The 19,776-nt window shown below is 45.9% G+C and overlaps 1 long non-coding RNA gene across 1 annotated transcript; it reads right to left on the reverse strand.

Moving 5' to 3' along the window:
• Positions 1-13,666: 13,666 nt before the first annotated feature.
• LOC139438479 (uncharacterized) lies at positions 13,667-15,238 on the reverse strand. The gene is made up of 3 exons (XR_011648152.1): positions 15,012-15,238; positions 14,455-14,550; positions 13,667-13,834 (listed from the first exon to the last, which is right to left on the reverse strand). It is a non-coding gene; the product is annotated as an uncharacterized lncRNA (long non-coding RNA).
• Between the last annotated feature and the right edge of the window lie 4,538 nt (positions 15,239-19,776).

The raw sequence follows: 19,776 nt of genomic DNA on the forward strand, positions 1-19,776 counted from the left end.
GCGTGAGACATGACTCCAGGGATGAGCATCCCTGGCACCGAGGGATTACTACCAAGCACCAACTGGCAATGCAACTGGAGAAAGACTGTGATCAAAGGGGGAAAAGTTAAAGAAAAATGAGTTTATGTGGCTGAACACTTCAAAGTGGGTCAAAGGTCATTCTAGAGGTTATGCTAATGCAAATTTCAGCAGGATCTCACTGACTGCCAAAGTAAATACTACCTCAAGTAGCAGGGCTACTGCTGGCTCTGGAGACATGCAGACACTAAAGTCAGGGCAGAGAGCTGAGGAATTTGTTGCCTTGACAATGGGCCGTACTTTAGAACTTATGCTCCCCAGTGTGAAAGAGTTGGACTAGGTTGTGGTTTCCCTACACATGGCTTTTCTGACCCTTCTATTTGAACCTATAATTAGTATAGCATATGTCTAAGAGACTTCAATCTTTCTGCTGCCTCTGTATCAGCTGGGTCCTGAATCTCATCAGAGTTGCAACACCTACTCTCTAGTTCATTGGACTCACCTAGGACAACAAAGAAGGAGATGATGATGGACAACAACCATCCCACGGAACTGAGAGTCTACAAATAACTACAAGCAAGAGAGTCCCATCCATCTGCCCTACGGAATCAAAGCCCCCTCTCAATTAGATGTGGAGTGGGCATCACCATCCCAGAATACTCAGGATTGAGGAGTGAACTATGCACTAAAATAGAATTACTGATAATCGACTATAGACTTACTGTGATTCTAGCAATGTAAGAACTTATATGACTGATGTGGAGGCAGGGGTCACAGGAGGTTCTGAGGGCAGGGAGAGGGAAAATCAGGTGTAATACCGGGGTAATTTTGGGACTTCGGCATTGCCTGCATGACATTGCAGTGATAGATACAGACCATGCAAATGACGGATACTGCTAATATGGGAAAATGTGGGAGGTGTAGGGATTGGGGTATGTGAGAAACCCCTATAATTTTATGTAACATTCACGTAATCAAAGTAACTTTTTAAAAAGAAAATGAATAAATAAATAAATAAAAATTAAAAAATCTGCACAGTCTGATGACTATGATGCAACTAATATCTGGGTAGGTGCTCTGGTGTTTCCAGTCTTGACAAGCTCCCAGAACTTAGCTGAATACTTGAATCAATGCTGGGGCCAAATTAGCACTAAATTTGAATGAAGCTACAACAACAACAATCTCCTCATGATGAAGTTTCACCTCCCATTTCAGATTGCTCTCAGTGAGCTCTATTCCCAATTTTTGATACACCACTGGGCAGAAGTGAACTCCCTTGATCCCACCCATCCTCAGGTAGAGGAAAATATTGTGGACAAAAGAGCAATTGTGATGGTTTCCAAAGCTCCACCAGAGTACTGATAGTTATATCCACTCATGGAATCACTAAATCAATGGTTGCATGAAATGCACTAATTAGTTTCCTTAATAGGGAACCTGGAGAATACGTGTACTGTAACAAGGGTAAGATGTTGGCAGAGTAGGGAGTTCCCTTCAGGGCAGTTAAGAATCATCCAGAGCTACCTGGCAATTCAACCTGTTTGTGGGACCCAGGAGGCCTGAAGAGCATTCTACAAGATCCTTGGAAGAACGGGAGGAGGAGACTGCATATCTGCACTGAAGATTCATGAGGAAAGCACTACATGCTGCGGAGCCTGGTGCCCAGTTCCCACTGGCAGGGCAAGATGCCTTGGGAACTAGTTCCTGGATGGAGTTGGAAGCTTCATTTCCCATAAACAGGGGAGGAAGAAATGACTGGGTGCCTACTTCAGTCACTGATGAGTAAATTTGGCTGGATGAAGTACAGCTGAAGATTGGACCCGCACAACTCAGAAAGAGACTGGCAGCCTTCATTTAAACAATGCCTCCAGCGTAAGAGGAAGCAGGGCTACTTTAAATTCACAGTGAAGGTAGGGACAGGCTTCTTTCCACGCAGGTGTGACTGCTGACCTAGACTGGGCTCAAGCCACGACTCCAACATGGAGGAAGCTGGGGACTTGTACCAGACTCTCCAGGCCACTAGAGTCACTTTCAGCCAACAGAGACGAGGAGAGGGCTCTACTGTAAGGCCACATGTCCATTCCCAATGCATTCTGGTGAAGTGTGTGCTTGGAACTGTTCAACATCAGTCCTGCAGGACTGATCCCTGCCCTCCCAATCACCTTAAGGTCAACAAGGAGTTTCACCAGTTAAGTACTGAGAGGGGTGGAGAGTTTGGGGTGGCCTTGACTGCCTCAGGGTAAGCTTTCCAGGGGAAAGGTTACATTAACACTCTTCACTTGCTGGGCTGCTCTAACAAATACCACTGCCTCACTGCCTTAAACAACAGGAATTTATGGTCTTGCAGGGTGAGAGGCTAGATGTCCAAAATCGGCATGTCAGCAGGATCACTTTTACGGTCAGCAGCATTCTTGTGGCAGGTTGCCAGCAATGCACAACTGCATCCCTGCCTCCACCACCTGGCCATCTCTTCTCTGTCTCCCACTCCTGAGTGGGTCCCAATTTCCTCTACTCATAAGCACTCCAGTCGTACTGAGTTGAGGTCCACCCTTATGCAGACTGGCTTCACTGTCGTGAATGGGATCTTTGAAGGTCATGTTCATAAATGAGTTCACAGCCATAGTGTAGGAGATTAGGACCTGACATGTCATTGTGGGAGGCCACGATGCAACCCATAATAAAGACAGAGGCACTCTGGGGTGCCCCCCCATGCAAGCAGGGGAGCACCTCTGGCCCAGCTTTCTATCTAGTGGGTACTCAGCAGGCGCGACTGGGAGCTGCCCAAGTGCTGAGGGCCCTCTGCCCCAGTGGAGGCCTGTTCAGGGCCCAGGTCACCCCATGGCACCTTGTCCCAAACTGAGGTTACATAAAATTCTGTAATAATATGTATGTAAAATACCAACGAAAACAAAGCCTGAAGGAAAATGTACTTGCAGTGATCACTTGGAATGAGTGAATGGATAAGTTCCTTTTTTTATTTTCTAATATTAAAATTAAAATAAATATAACGGGTTTTATTATATTTTAGAGTATTTTTTATAACTGTTTTAGGTTAAAATTTACTAAAGTAAAAAAATGTATGCTTTTTAAACCAAACAATCTTTTTTTTTTTAATTTAAAGGCAAAGGTAAAGGTTGCTAGTGGCTTTACCAAAAAAAATGGCAGGAAGCAGATGTGTCTCAACTGCTACAGCGTCCCTCTACTTACGGAGGGTTCAGGGTTCAATCACCAGGGCCTCCTGACCCGTGGGGTAAGCTGGCCGACACGCAGTGCCGCCGCGCACAAGGAGTGCTGCGCCACGCACGGGGGCCCCCAGGTAGGGGTGCCCCATACAGAAGGAGCGCGCCCCACAAGGAGAGCCGCCCCACGTGAATAAAGTGCATCCCGCCAAGGATTGGCGCCACACACACAGCTGATGCAGCAAGATGACGCAACAAAAAAAGAGACGCAGTTTCCCAGTGCTGCTAAGAACACACGGGGAACAGACAGGGACAGCAGACAATGGGGCGGGGGGAGGAGGAAGGGAGAGAAAGAAATAAATCAAATCTTTTTTAAAAAAGTTATTAGAGAGAAAAAAAGAAGAGCACCAGGAAGCTGCCATTTCTTGATATGCAGCTGTCGGTACTGGACAGTGTTGAGGGTAGGGGTCATAATGAATCATTAAATCATATAATATCATAAAATCATTATGTCAACCTCTTTCCTTCACAACTCCCGCTCATCACATGTCCCAAGTGTGGTATCACCTCTGCCATCCCAGAGTCCAAGACCCTCCCCTCTCCTCTCCATCAGTGTCACTCTTCAGGGGAAATTTATACCAAGGCTGCTCAGCCAAGCAATACGTAAACACACTGTATGCCAAACCAGAGACCTGAAAGCGAAAGGTCGGAAAAAGATACTCCATCCAAATGGTAACCAAAAAAGAGCAGGGGTAGCTATCCTAATATTGGACAAAACAGACTATAAATGCAAAAAAGTAAGAAGAGATACACACGGCCATGAAATATTAACAAAAGGGACAATCAACAAACAAGAGGTCACAGGCAGGAGTTATGTGAGAGTACACGAGGATGAATATAAAACAGCTAATATTACACCAAAAACATATAGGGGACGACAGACTAATAATGAAAACCATAAGACAAAACATAGGATAACTAAAAAATTTAGAAAACTGTACAACCTAAAGTATGGAACACATAGTAAGCACAAATGTCACCTTGTTTGAAAACTATAGTTTCGGAATCTGTACATCAGTTTCAGGAAATATGATATGAATAAGTTAAAAGATTATTGCTGTGGAAGGGAAAAGGTTTTATGGTGGATCTGGGGAAATACTGTATATTGTATATATGAATTTCGGTGATCTAAGACTCTTCTGAAGCTGACATTATGTTGGGATTCACTTTACGGGAAGTTTTGGATCACAGAGTGGTTCAACAATGGCAGTGGAGGAATACTGATATGGGATGTTATTGACAGGATATATATGGTTGACAGGGAGTTATACAGGGCATTTGCCCAGGGTATATGGTAATGTCTACATATACTCATAGTGGAAACAATTAAAAACAACAGGTGGGGGGGTACTGGGCTCCTGGCCGGGGGGTCACTGTTGTGGGCCCTGGGAGAGCAGCGGCAATCCTCCAGGTGCAACGGCAAGAACCAGGAAGGAAGGACGGCCCAACAGTGGGCTCTTGATACTAATGGCTGCACTTTTGAGCCTATACACCTGCAATAAGAACAAGGCCTAGAGTAGCATTGTGCCTGGGGGTTTCCTCCTGACAGCCTTCATGTTACTCCAATGTGGCCACTCTCACAGCCAAACTCAGCGTGTAGATGCGATGCATTCCCCCCAGCGTGGGACACGACACCCGGGGATGAGCCTCCCTGGCACCGAGGGATCACTACCACATACCAGCTGAAGAAGCAACTAGAAAATGACCTTGAATTAAAGATTCAATGCGGAACAGCAGAATATACCTGTCTACATATAATAACATGACTTCGGGAGGCTGTTTGACCTAATGTAAGGGGGAAATGGAAAGGAGAAATGAGATTATAAGGCTGTGAGCCTCTAAAAAAGAGTCTGGAGGTTGTCAGAAGGAATACCCCTATGTACAACTGAACAGAGTCTAAGAGACAGATAAGGTAGATACAACCCCAGGTATTGGTTCTTTTGAGGGATAAAGAGACCCACGGGTTCTATGGTCATGGCAGAAGGGGTTCACTGCCATGACAGGTGGCCCTTCTTTGGAGCTGGTGTTTCTGCGTGATGGAATTGGACTCAGAGGGGATCTCTTTTCACAAGACTTGCATGCTACTTTACTGGAATTGTAGTTGGTGCTGGGTTTAAGATATATGTAGGGGATTTGAATCTCTGGACTGATAATATGACACCCAGGCCCAGAGCCTCAACAGACTTCAGCTCCTACACTTTGATTTACTGGACTTACTCCACTCAGCTAACGTGGAGTTGAAGAAGGTCAACCACCACAACATGGAGCCTAGAGTGTCTACAACTGGAAGCGGGAGGAGTGCATCCAGTGCCCATGTGGAATCTAAGCCCTCACTTGACATAGGTGTGCAATGGACACAACCAATCCAATGTCCACAGAGAAAATGTGGAATGGGTGTGGGAACGGTAGCCATGGTGGCTGCTGGGTGTGGGGAACGGGAGGAAGAGAGGAGATGTGGAGGCGTTTTCGGGACGGGGAGTTGTCCTGGATAGTGCTTCACGGACAATTACGGGACATTGTAGATCCCCCCAGGGCCCACTGGATGGAACGTGAGAGAGTCTGGGCTATGATGTGGACCATTGACTATGGGGTGCAGTGATGCTCAGAGATGAACTTACCAGGTGCAATGGATGTGTCATGATGATGGGAGAGAGTGTTGCTGCGGGGGGAGTGGGGGGCGGGGACGGTGGGGTTGAATGGGACCTCATATTTTTTTTAATGTAATTTAAAAAAATAATAATAAATAAATAATTTTTTTAAAAAAAGATGTCACAGGCATAAATATCTACGCACCTAACTGAGGTCCCCAAAATACATGAAAGAAACTCTGGGAAAACTGAAGGGAGAAACAGACATCTCTACAATAATCATTGGTGACTTCAAAATACCTCTCACATCATTAGATGGAACTAGATGGAAGACCAACGAGGAAAGAGGGAACTGAAACAATACGATCAATGAGTTAGACCTAACAGACATAGACAGAAGGCAGCATTCAAATTCACTGGGATATACATTCTTTACACGTGCCCAAGGATCCTTCTCCAGGATAGACCACATGGTAGGGCATAATGCAGCTCTCAATAAATATAAAAAGACTGAAATTATATAAAGCATCTTCTCAGATCATAGGGGAATGAAATAAAATCAATAACAGACAGGCAAAAGGTAACTTGGCAAATGTGTGCAGGTTAAACAACACACTCTAAGATAATTACTGGGTGAAAGAAGAAAGTGCAAGTGAAATCAGACAAATGAAAATGAGACCACAATTTATCAAAACTAATGGGATACAGCAAAGGCAGTCTTGAGAGGGAAAGTTATAGACCTAAAAGCCTGTATTAAAAAAGAAAAAAGAGCGAAACTCAAAGAATTAAGGGAACAAAATGAGAAATTAGAAAAAGAACAGCAAACCAGTCCTCAAAAAAAAGAGAAGAAATAATAAAGATTAGAGAAGAAATAAATGAAATTGAGAAGAAAAAGAAATAGAGAAAATCAAAACAAAAGCAGATTCTTTGAGAAGATTAGTAAAATTCACAAACTCCTAGCAAGATTAACAAAGGAAAAAAAAAAAAGAAGAACCTAATACATACAATTTGAAATGAAAAGGGGCAACCCAAGAACTAGAAAGGATCATAAGAAGATATTCCCAGACGCTGTATGTCAATAAACTAATCAACCTAGATGAAATGCTCACATTTCTAGAAATGCACAACCTAACCTACATTGACACTACAAGATACATAAGAACTTAACAAACCAATTACAATTAAAGACACTGAATCTGTTTTCAAAAATCTCCCAACAGAGAAAACTCCAGGACCATCTGCCTTCCCAGGTGAATTCTCCTAAACATTTCAAAAAGAATTAACACCAATCCTGCTTAAACTCTTCCAAATATTGAAGAGGAAGAAAAATAACCCAACACATTTTAGGAAGCCAACATCACCGTAATACCAAAGCCAAACAAAGACACTGGAAGGAAAAGAAAATTACAGACCAATCTCTCTAATTAAGATTGATGCAAAAATTCTCAACAAAATATTTATAAATCGAATCCAGCAGCACATCAAAAGACTTATCTATCAAAACCAAATGGGATTTATTCGGTAGGCAAAGCTGGTTCAACATAAGAAAATCAATCAATGAAATACACCACATTAACAAAGTGAACGAAATGAAACCAAATGATCATCTGAATAACAGCAGAAAAAGCATTTGACAAAATCCAACACTGTTTCTTATAAAAACATTTCAAAACAGACGAGTAGAAGGGAAATTCCTGAATATGGTAACAGGCACATAAGAAAAAACCCACAGCTAACATCGTACCCAGGGGGAATGGCTGAAAGCTTTTTCTCTGAGACCGGGAACAAGACAAGGATGTCCACTAGCACCATTGTTCTTTGACATTGCAATAGACGCTCTAGGTAGAGCAACTAGAAAAAAAAATAAAGGCATCCAAATAAGAAAAGAGGAAGGAAAACTCTGTTTTCGGAAGGCATGATCTTATATTTAGGAAATTCTGAAATGTCTACACCGAAGCTACTTGAGCTAATAACTGAGTTCAGCACAGTGACAGGCAGCAAGATCGACACGGAGAAATCAGTAATGTTTAGGTACACTAGCGCTGCACAACCTGAGGAGGAAATCAGGGGAAAATTTCATGTACAAGAGCAACAAAAAGACTCCAACATCTAGCAATCGATTTAACAAAAGCAGCACAGGACCTATAAGGAGAAAATTACAAAACAATGCTAAAAGAAATTTAAAAAGACCGAAACAATTGGAAAGACATTCCGTGTTCATGGACTGGAAGACTAAATATCATAAAGAGGTGAATCGTACCCAGAATGATTGATATATTCACTGCCATACCAATGAGAATTCCAACAGTCTACTTTACAGAAATAGGAAAGACAATTGCCAAATCATTTGGAAGGGAAAGTGCACACGAGGAGCCAAAAGTATTCTAAAAAAGAAGACCAACGTAGGAAAAATTTCACTGACCTTGAAACATATTACAAAGCTACAGTGGACAAATCAGCATGACACTGCCATAAAAAGAGATACACCAATCAGTGCAATAAGATTGAGAGTACAGAAATATACTCTCACCTCTATGGTCAAGCAGTTTTTGACAAGCCTACCAAGTCTGTGTGAATGGGAAAAAACAGACTCTTCAACAAATTCCTATAGAACAGGTTATAAATAACCAAAAGAATTTAAAAAAGACCCCCATCTCACTCTCCATACAAGAATCAACTCAAAATGGATCAAACACCTAAATGTCAAAGCAAGTACCGGAGAACCAGGAAGATGGCAGAGGAGTAAGGGGCTCCTACAGTCCGCTCCTGCTGCAGGGCAGTTAGCAAACACCCAGAGCTCTCTGAGCCAGCTGAAGCATCATATGGGGGCTCCAGGAGGCCAGAAGAGCTTCCTGCAACATCCTTGGGGGAGTGGAAGGAGGAGATGCCCGTCTGCAGAGAAGACTCGTAAGTAGAGGCTCCACACCCTGGGGGCCGGTGCCATCCTCCACTGGAGGTACAAGCCGCCTCAGGAGCAGCTCCGAGGCTGGAATCAAAGCTCCACTTCCCAAAACTGGTGAGAGGCGGCAGACTTGGCCCAGTGGTTAGGGCGTCCGTCTACCACATGGGAGGTCCACAGTTCAAACCCAGGGCCTCCTTGACCCGTGTGGAGCTGGCCCATGTGCAGTGCTGATGCGCGCAAGGAGTGCCGTGCCACGCAGGACACCCACGCGCAGGGTGTGTGCCCCGTAAGGAGAGCGGCCCAGCGCAAAACAAAGTGCAGAGTGCCCAGTAGTGGTGTGGCACACACGGAGAGCTGACACGACAAGATGATGCAACAAAAAGACACACAGATTCCCGGGGTGGGGGAGGAAGGGGAGAGAAATAAATAAATAAATAAGTAAATACAATTTTTAAAAACATGGGTGAGGAAGAGATGGATGGGCACCAACTTCAGCTACTGATGAGGAAATTCAGCGGGCTACAGTATAATCCTGAGAAGAAGTTTGAGCCTGTCCAAGTCAGAAAGAGGCCGGGAGCTGCCATCTTAACTCCACGCCTGTCACGAGGGGAAGCGGGGTGGACTGAGGATCCCAGTGCTGGCGGGGACCGGCTTCTTCCCACCAAGATCACATTGCAGCTCCAGCCTAGGCCCCAGTGCCACCACCAGCCAGCAGGGAGGAAGCTGCGGGGACCTGAGCCAGCCTCTCTGGGAAATTACCGGCCAAGCCAGGGAGGCCCGTGATCATCCTACTCTGGCGGCACGAGCCGCCCCAGGAGCTGCTCTGTGACAGGAATTGGAAGATCCACTTCCCAGAAACAGGAGAAGACAGTTGGCTGCCCATTTCGCCTACTGATTGGGAGACTTGGCTGGCTAAGAGATAACCCTGGGAACAGGAAGGGTGAGAACGAGCCAAGCCGAAAGTCAGAAACAGGCCAGCAGACGCCATTCTGACTCCACCCCCAGCCTGAGGGGAAGCCGGGCTGACTGAAACTCTCAGGGTCAGCAGGAACCAGTTTCTTTCCCGCAGATCAGCCTGCAGCCTGCCTAAGTTTCAGCCCTGCCTCTGGCAGGGAGGACACTGAGGAGCCCTGCACCAGCCTGTACAGGTAACTGCAGGGAACTCTGGCTGGCACAGACTGAAAATCAGAAGTCTACCAGCGCCACTGTGGTCATCTTAGGACCCGCACTGCATAGATTGCTGCCCACACCTGCAGCTCCATCCCTGCCCCAGGCAGGGGAGAAAGGGATGTGAGGCTCCATCAGTCTCTCTGGGCAACTACAGTCTAGGCCTGCATGTGGATTATTCCAGTCACAGGGGCTGTGACTCTGTCCCTACCCCTGGCAAAGGAGAAAGTTGGAAGAAGCTTCACTGGTCCCGGCACAATGAAGGGGGCTTGAAACTCCACAGCTCACAGCAACAACTACATGCTTGGCTCCTACTGCACAATCAGCAAGGGAGGAAGGATAGGAAGCCCTAAACTAAAGAGAAAGATTGCACCCAGAATAAATACTCTAGGAAGCCAGATGCAAAGACACCAACAAAAAATTACAATCCACACCAAGAAACAGGAAGCTACGGCCCAGTTAAAAGAACAAGATAAGCCTCCAGATGACATAAAGGAGTTGAGACAACTAATTATACATGTTCAAACAAATCCCCTTAATAAATTCAATGAGATGGCTAAAGAGATTAAGGATATTAAGACGACATTGGAGGAGCACAAAGAAGACTTTGAAAGCAGACATAGAAAAATAGCAGATCTTATGGGAATGAAGAAGGTGCAACTCATGAAATTAAAAAAAACACTGGAATCATATAATAGCAGGTTTGAGGAGGCAGAAGAAAGGATTGGTGAGCTTGAAGAAATGGCCTCTGAAAGTGAACTTACAAAAGAAGAGTTGAAGAAAAGAATGGAAAAAAATTGTAAAAGGTCTCAGGGAACTAAATGACAGCAAAAGGCATGCAAACATATGTGTCATGGGTGTCCCAGAAGGAGAAGAGAAGGGAAAAGGGGCAGAAGGACTATTTAAAGAAATAATGGTAGAAAAGTTCCCAACCCTGTTGAAGAAAATAGGTATCGCTGTCCAGGAAGTACAACATACTCCCATCCGAGAAAATCCGAATAGACCGACTCCGACACATACTCATCAGAACGTCAAAGGCCAAAGACAGAGAATTCTGAGAGCAGCAAGAGAAAACCAATGCATAACATATAAGGGATATTCAGTAAGGTTAAGTACGGATTTCTCACCAGAAACCATGGAGGCAAGAAGACAGTGGTCCGATATATTAAAGATATTACAAGAGAAAAACTTCCAGCCAAGAATCTTATATCCAGCAAGACTGCCTTTCAAAAATGAGGGTGAAATTAGAATATTCACAGATAAACAGAAACTGATAGAATTTCTAAGCAAGAGACTAGAATTTCAGGAGATACTAAAGGGTGTGCAAAAGAAAGACAGGAGAGAGAGGCCTGGAAGAAAGTCTAGAAATGAAGATTATATCAAAAAAAGTAACCAAGAGTGTCAAAAAAGTGGGGAAAATAATACGACAGATAAAACTCAAATAGGAATAAACTTAACCAATGATGGAAAGCACTTGTATTCAGAAAACTGCACCTCAGTGTTAAAACAAATTAAAAAAGGCCTAAATAACTGGAAGCACACTCCATGCTCATGGATTAGAAGGCTAAATATCATTAAGATACCAGTTCTACTCAAATTGATATACAGAGTTAATGCAATCCTGATAAAAATTCCACCAGCATTAAAGAAAAAACTGAAAACACAATCATTAAATTTATTTGGAAGGGAAAGGAGTCTTGAATAGCCAGAAACACCATAAAAAGGAAAAGCTAACCCTCATCTCCAGACTTTAAATCATAATACCTACCTATAGTGGTAAAAACAGCGTGGTACTGGCCTAAAGACAGACACAATAGACCAGTGGAACCAAATTTCTGGTTCACAAACAGACCCTCACAGGTATGGTCAAGTGATTGTTGACTAGCCTGTCAAACTCACACAGCTTGGGCAGAACAATCCATTCAACAAACGGTGCTGAAAGAATTGGACATCCATAGCTGAAAGAAGGAAAAGAGGACACCTATCTCACACCTTATCCAAAAATTAACTCAAAATGGATCAAAAAACTAAAAATGAAAACAAGAACCGTAAAACTTCTAGAAGAAATTATTGGAAAATATCTTCAAGACCGAGTGGTAGGGGGTGGATTCTTGAAGGAGAAAAGAGGGGAACTGAGTGGACTACTGATGTTTAATGTATGTAGAAGTTTTAGTTAGCTGTGCTGTAAAATTGGGGAAATGTATAGAGTGGATGGTAACACACAGTGAGTAACAGCTACTTTATAAATGGGGATGTGACTGAAAATCGTAGTCTAGTTATGTAAATGCCAATTGACGGAATGCTTGGGAATGATCTAGGAACTGGATAGCACGGTAAACCAAGAGGTGGGTGAGAATTGTGGTTGATGGCACAGATGCACGAGTGTCCTTTGTGAGCTACAACAAATGTATATTACCAGGGCAGGTGTTGGGAATGTGGAGAAGCATGGGAATAATACAGCTGGAGGGACCTATGGACTGTGGTTAGTAGTCATAATATACTATTCTTGCATCTATGCAAAAGATGTACTGTGTTGATACTGAGGCAGTATGGAAAAGTGAGCCAAATGTACGCTATGGACATGACAATAATCAGATTTCTGCACATGTGCATAATTGTTTGATAAGTTTACAACTTTTGTCATAAAAATATACATATTTAAAAAATAATAGGGCGGTTTGGCCAAAAAACACACCAAATGTAAGATAAGAACTATGATTAGTGGTAAGATTTTGACAGTGTTCTTTCATAGTTTGCAGCAAACGTCCCATGACAATACAAGGTTTTGGTGGAGGGTTGATGTATGGGACCCCTGCATGACGTTATGCATGTTTGCTTTGTAAGTTCGCAACTTTTGCTATAGACTTTTTTATGTATGTTCATATATAAATGATATAAAGATAATAATTGTATTGGTTAGAGGAAAAATACTTTGTTTAGTAGTAATATTTTGACAATGTTCTTTAATCATTAGTTTAAAAGGTTTAAAAACAATACAAGTTACTGGTGGTAGAGTGAGATGTTACATGTTTTTTAAGTTCACAACTATTATACATTTATTGTTTCTGTAAAAAAAAAAAAAGGGCCATAAAACTACTAGTAGAAAATGTAGAGAAATGTCTTAAAGACCTTGTAGTATGTGGTGGTTTCTTGGACCTTACTCCCAAAGCACAAACGACAAAAGAAAAATTAAATAAATGGGACTTTCTGAAAATTAAACACTTTTGCACCTCCCAGGACTTTATCAAACGGGGGAAAAGGCAGCCAATTCAATGGGAGAAAACACTTAGACACCACATGTCCAATTAGGGATTAATGTACAAGATATAGAGAGAGATGTAACAACTCAACAATAAAAAGACAAACGACCCAATAGAAAAATGGGCAAAAGACATGAATAGACATTTGTCCAAAGAAGAAATACAAATGGCAAAAAACACATGAAAAAATATTCAACATCATTAATGATTAGAGAAACGCAAATCAAAATGAGATGTGATTTCACAGCTATCAGAATAGCCACTATGAAAAAGTCAGAGAAGTGCAAGTGTTGGAGAGGATGAGGAAAGACAGGAACACTTATTCACTGTTGGTGGGAATGCAGAAGGCCACAGCCACGGTGGAGGACTGTCGGGCAGTTCCTAAAGAAGCTGAATATAGACTTGCCACGGGACCCTGCAACAGCACTACTGGGCATATTCCCAGGAGAACTGAGAGCACTGACATGTCAGACACCTGCACACCTACCTTCAGAGTGCCGTTATCCCAACTGCCAGAAGCCGGAAACAGCCCGGGTGTCCATCAGCCGGTGACTGGAGAAACACACTGTGCTGTATTCACACGGAGGAACATCGTGCCGGGGTGTGAAGAAGTCAAGTCGTGAACCCGATGACAACATGGATGAACTGGAGGACGGGATGCTGAGTGAAGCAAGCCAGACACAACGGGACAAATACAGGAGGCTTGCACTACTCTCACCTAATTGCACTGTGTAACATAACGTATGATTCCATCTACGTAAGATGTCACTATAAATCAACGTATAGAGGGAAAAAAAGTATTTGTGCAAAAATACCTAGAAATGGGATCTGCGGACAGCAGGGGAAGCACAGAGAGATCAAGAGGTGATGTATTTTACTAGTTGTTTTTTTCATTTATTATTATTATTGAACTAACGAAAATGCTCTAATGATGACTGAGGGGATCAACTCATGACTTTGTGATTGTGCCAAATACCACCGATTGTGCACTGTGGATGAACTGTATGCTTCTTTAAAACAAAGGCAAACAGCACTTAAAAATGGGAGAAATACGAGAATACACATTTACCAAAGGAGAAACGTATGATCCTTTTCATCACTAGGGAAATACATGCTAAAATCTGCTATAGATAATAAAATGGCTAAAATCAAGAGACGTAATGCCAACCGTTAAAGAAAATGTGGAAAAACTGGAATCCTCACACATTTCCGGTGAGAATGCAAAACGGTGCTGCCACTTTGGGAAACATTTTGTCAGTTTCTTAAAAATGTGAACTTACCGTAATTCATCCTGACTCCACTCCAAAAAGTCTTTCCTAAACAAACGAAACTGTATCCGTGCAATGATTCCTAGAGCAACTGTACGGCAGCCAAAACTGGAGGAAAAAAAACACACACGTCTATGAGCTGGAGCATGGATAACAAAAGGCGCTGCATCCATCAACAGACCTGCACCTCTACCTATCTAATCTCAGGCACCTCCCCACCACGCTGCCCTTAGAAGCAGCCCACCAAGGCCTGTCTACAACCTACCTGGAGGACACGCAGGCCTCTACAGGACTAACTTCAGTGCTAATTACAGACATAAATAGAAGGACAGAAGAGCCACGTGTGGGGAAACAACTGGGCCCAAGTCAGTGCACTCGGCGGGACCATAAATTCCAAAGTAGGGACCACTGGCAGGGCACCAAACTCCTGAGCTGTCTGCCTGGCTCCAGCGCCTGGATGTTTCAGAACACTCAGGACACCAGCTCTCTGGGGTAGCATCGACTTTGGCAGTGAGAGACCCTGCTGAGACATGCATAAGCATCAACCCTGGGATAACCTCTGGGCTCACCTCCCTTTGCAGACTCTTAGCACCTCAACTGATTTCTCTTTTATCTTTTCCTCATTTTGGTCGAGGTCTTTTTCCAGTGGCATTGCTAGTTGGTACTTGGTAGTAATCCCTCGGTGCCAGGGAGTCTCATACCCTGGAGTCATATCCCACACTGGGGGACAGACAATGTATTTATAGGCTGAGTTTGGCTTAGAGAGAGGCCGCACGTGAGGAACGAGGAGGCTCCCAGGAGGCAACTCTTAGGCACCCTGTAACAGAAGGCTAAGTTTCAATTTCGAGTGTGAAGGTTCATAAGCACACACAGTCATCAATATCAAGTGTCCATCAGGAGACCATCTTCCTCCACTAGTCATTGTCCCTGTACTCTAGGGGGAATCTTGCTGACGTCTTAGAGAACGTGGCAGAGCTCCCCAGGATGGGAATTTGACATTCCTTCGGTTACCGTCTGAACCTCCATCCACCGAGGCGATGCCCCACGAACGTACATTTATGGGCCTTATATGGACGCGAGGTGGGCTTCCTCCCACGTTATCCCGTCCCTGACATCCCACTCCAGTGATCCTGCCACAGACAGAGAACCACAGTGCTGGAGAGGACGTGGAGACACAGGAACGCTAACTCACTGTGGGTGGGAAAGCACAGTGGTACAGCTCCTGTGGAGGACTGTTTGGCAGTTACTAAAGCAGTTAAAGATAAACTTCCCACATGACACTGCAACATCACTACTGGGTATACAGCCCTGATAGCAGGGACACAAACGGACATCAGCACACCCATGTTCAAAGCAGTATCATTCGCTATCGCCGGAAGTTGGGAACACCCCGGGTGTCCATCCGTTGATGAAAGGATAAACGTACTGCGGTGTATTCACATGAAGGAACATTATGCAGCAGTAAAAAGAAATGAAGTCATAAAGCGCATGACACCATGGCTGAATCTAGGGGACATTATGCTGAGGGAAGCAAGCCAGACACAAAAGATCAAATACTATATGGTTGTGTTGACTATGAACCAAACGTATCGTGTAATATAATGTAGGATTGGAAAAAACTTATCAGATACCCAATATATTCAATTTATAATTGTATTGTTTTTATTCAAGTGTTTTCTTTTCTTTAAATTGTTTATATATTCAATTATTAAATGCACAAAAGAAAAAGAAAATAGATGAGGTTACACCGAAGAGTTGAGTTTGGAGACTTTAAAATGTGATCTGTTGCTCAAGAAACAGAGGTAACAAAAGAGATAGAGTAACCAAAAGGTTCTTTCTTAGCATAGGAAAGATCACGTGTGAAATATGAATATGGATAAAACTGCATATATCAGTGTAATTTTTGAAATTGAACAAATGTATGTTAACACTACAAAATATTAATATATCCCTTATGTTAAGGGAAAGAAACCTGACTCTAAGTACTACATACTGCATGATTCCACTGATAGAAAATGTAAATCAGTTTATAAAGATGAAGTTAGGTTAGTGGTTATATAGGGCTGGGGAATGACTGCTAAGGGGCTTGAGATTTTCCTTTTAAAGTACTGAAAAAGATTCTAAAAATTTTTATAACGATGAATGCACCACACTGTGATTATACTAAAAGCCACTGATGGCACGCTTTGGACAGTTCATATCGTTGTGAATATATCTCAATAAAACTGCTTAATACATCAATAATTGTGCTGGAGCTGCCAGAAAGGGAAGTTATATCCAGCAGGCAAACAGAGGGTGTGAAGAATTTTCTCATTAGTTTATTTTTCTTATTATTGAAATAATGAAAATATTCTAATGATGACCAAGGTAATGAATGCACATCCATGTAATTATACTAAATACCATGCATTGTACACTTTGAATGACTTGTAGGCTTTCTTAATATCAATAAAACTGAATTGTTAAAACATACATGTATCAATAAAATTAATTTGTTAAAAAAAAACAAAAAGGACTGCTAATCCTCATCTAAAGATTTCATTGCTACGGTTTTCTTATAAAACCACTGAGAGTAGCACTGTATTCTTCCTCGTCACACTTAGGATCTGCTGAGTGACAGGGCACTAGGAGAACAGCGTGGTCATCTGCATGGAAGTGACAGGGCCCCAGCAGCCCTGCCTGGCTCCCCTTCCAGGAGGCAACCCTGTGAAAACCACCTTCAGAAGTGCAGGGGGAAGTGCAGGGGACAAGAGAAGGGGGTGGGCTGAGAAGGTCCAGCCATCTGTCCTGAGTGAGAGCAGCGGCTCCACAGCCCTGAGCTGCTTCCCTACAACGGGACCAACTCTTCTAAGAGGCCGAGAACAGTAAGCACAGAGGCGTCCTCTGCAGCCAGGCTCCTTTAAGGCCAGCTGGGTGACTGCTCCTGGTAGACAAAGCAGGGCGACAGTGGTGTCCCCAAGACACCCAGGTCACCCCCCTGCCAAGGAGAGGCTCCTGGAGCCCCTGGAAATGCTCAGCACACCCCTGGGACCGTCAGCAGCCTCGGGCAGGCGGCCTGGCCAGCAGGCGCCCTTTCCCAGGCTGTGCAGAGGGTCCTAGCAGGCACCCAAATCCAGTGGCCCCCACCGGCCAGCTGCCCTCCTCCGGCCCTAGCAAGCTATCACCTGAGCAAGAGCTCTCCAACCGTTTCCACCCAGCGTTACTCCAGGAAACCACACTTCTAAGAAAACCTGTAACCACCACCAAAAGGAAAGAGTGTCCTGGGACCAGGGGGAGCTCTGAGGGAAGCCAAGGCTGAGGCTGTCCTGGGCCTACAGTGCAGCCACAGCCAGGAGGGGACACAGTGGTGGGGGCCCTAGAACCCAGCCCTCACCTGCCCTGTGGAATCCCAGAAACCAGAAAAGAATGAAACAGGACACACAGACAAGGAAAGGCTCAAGTGACTCACCAGGGCTGTGACCCCAAGAACGCAAATGCCTGAGAGCAGAGGAGCCGCACCTGCAGACCTCTGGGGCCAGACACACACTTTTAGACGCACACTGTGGTGGTCCCTGCAAAGCTCCCAGGCCGGGCACAAACCTGCACCCAGAGGCCCCTCCCGCGAGGGCCCCACTCACTGTGCTCCCTGCAGGCACACACCGGGGGTCAGTCACGCTCCCCCTGGGCCTCCCAGGAGCCCTTCCCCAGGAGCCCCCAATTCCCCCTCAGCAGTGACCCCTGGAAGAGCCACTGCTGCAGGCCAGTCCCTGAGCCTGGCCTTTCCAGGTGGGAGGAGAAGAGGGAGAAGCAGCCTCCGCCTGGCTCCAGGGGCCATCTGAAGTGTAGGGCCTTGGCAAGGGGGTGCTGAAAGGGGAAGCACCCAGGGACCTGGGAGGGCCAGGAGGGTGCAGGGCAGGGCCAAGGGGTGGACCATGGGGGACCCTGGGCAGTGCAGGGAGGGAGGGGGGACTGTGGAGAGGGAGAAGGGACCATGGAGGGCAGGGGGGACCACAGGGGTGCAGGAGGGATCATGGGGGGCAGGAAGGGCTGTGGGGGGCAGGAGAGACCAAGGGGAGGCAGGAGGGACTGAGGGGGAAGGAGGGAATATGGGGGTGGGCAGCTGGGACAGTGGGGGGAGAAAGGACCTTGGAGGGGACCATGGGCAGGGAAGACCATAGGCGGGAGGGACCAATGAGGAGGACAAACTTTGAGGGGACACTGAGGGTGGGGAATCATGGGGGGAGAGAGAAAGAGGGACTTTGGGAGGACAGGAGGAACTGTGGGGTGACAGGAGGACCGTGGGAGTGCTGGAAGGAAAGTTGGAGGAAGGGAAGACGGTGGGGGGACAGGAGGGACCATGTGGGGGGACCGGGGTTGGGGAGGATCATGGGAAGGAGGGAACATGGAGGAGGATGGACTTTGGGGGGGACACAGTGGGTGGGGGGACAATCACGGGGAGGAGGGACCGTAGGAGAGGAGGAGGAACTGTGGAAGGGCAGGAGGGACCGTGGGGGGGGATGAGGGACCATGTGGGGGAGGAACTGTGGGGAGGCAGAGGCAGGGACCGCGAGGGGAGGTGATACTGTGGGGGGCACGAGGGAGTGTGGAGGTGGTAGGAGGGACCGCGGGGGCGAGGAGGACCATGGGGGTGGGGAAGAACCCTGGGGAGGAGGGAGGAGCCGTGGGAGTGGAGGGAGAATGGCACACCAGGAGGTGCGTGGGGGGAGCAGGAGGGACCATGGAGGAATAAGAGGGACCATGGGGGGATAGGAGGGACCTTGGCGGGGGAGAAGGGACCATGGGGGGATAGGAGGGACCTTGGCGGGGGAGGAGGGATCATGGGGGGGATAGGAGGGACCTTGGCCGGGGAGGAGGGGCCATGGGGGAGGCAGGAAGGGGGGGGCAGGAGGAGCCATGTGGGGGTAGAAAGGATTGTGGGGAGGATGGACTGTGTGTGGGGGTGATTCATGGGAGGGGCAGGATGGCCTGTTTGGGGAGGGACAATGGGGGGACAGTAAGCGGGAAGGAGGGACCATGGGGGGATAGGAGGGACCTGGGGGGGACAGGAGGAACCTTGGCAGGGGAGGAGATACTGTGGGGGGGCAGGAGGGTTCGTGGAGGGAAGTAGAGGCCGTGAGGGGGCTAAAGGGACCTTGGGGGAAGGGACTGTGGGGGAGAAGGGAAGGTAGGGGTGCAGGAGTGACTGTGAAGGGGCAGGAGAGAACTTGAGGGTGAGGGACCTTGGTGAGGTGGGAGTAACCATGAGGATGGAGGGAGCGCGGGGCACCAGGAGGGACCATCAGGAAACAGGAGGTACTGTGCGGGGAAAAAGAGGGACCTGGGAGGGGACAGGAG

This window comes from Dasypus novemcinctus, assembly GCF_030445035.2.
Source record: "Dasypus novemcinctus isolate mDasNov1 chromosome 12 unlocalized genomic scaffold, mDasNov1.1.hap2 SUPER_12_unloc_4, whole genome shotgun sequence".
Classification (NCBI taxonomy): domain Eukaryota; kingdom Metazoa; phylum Chordata; class Mammalia; order Cingulata; family Dasypodidae; genus Dasypus; species Dasypus novemcinctus.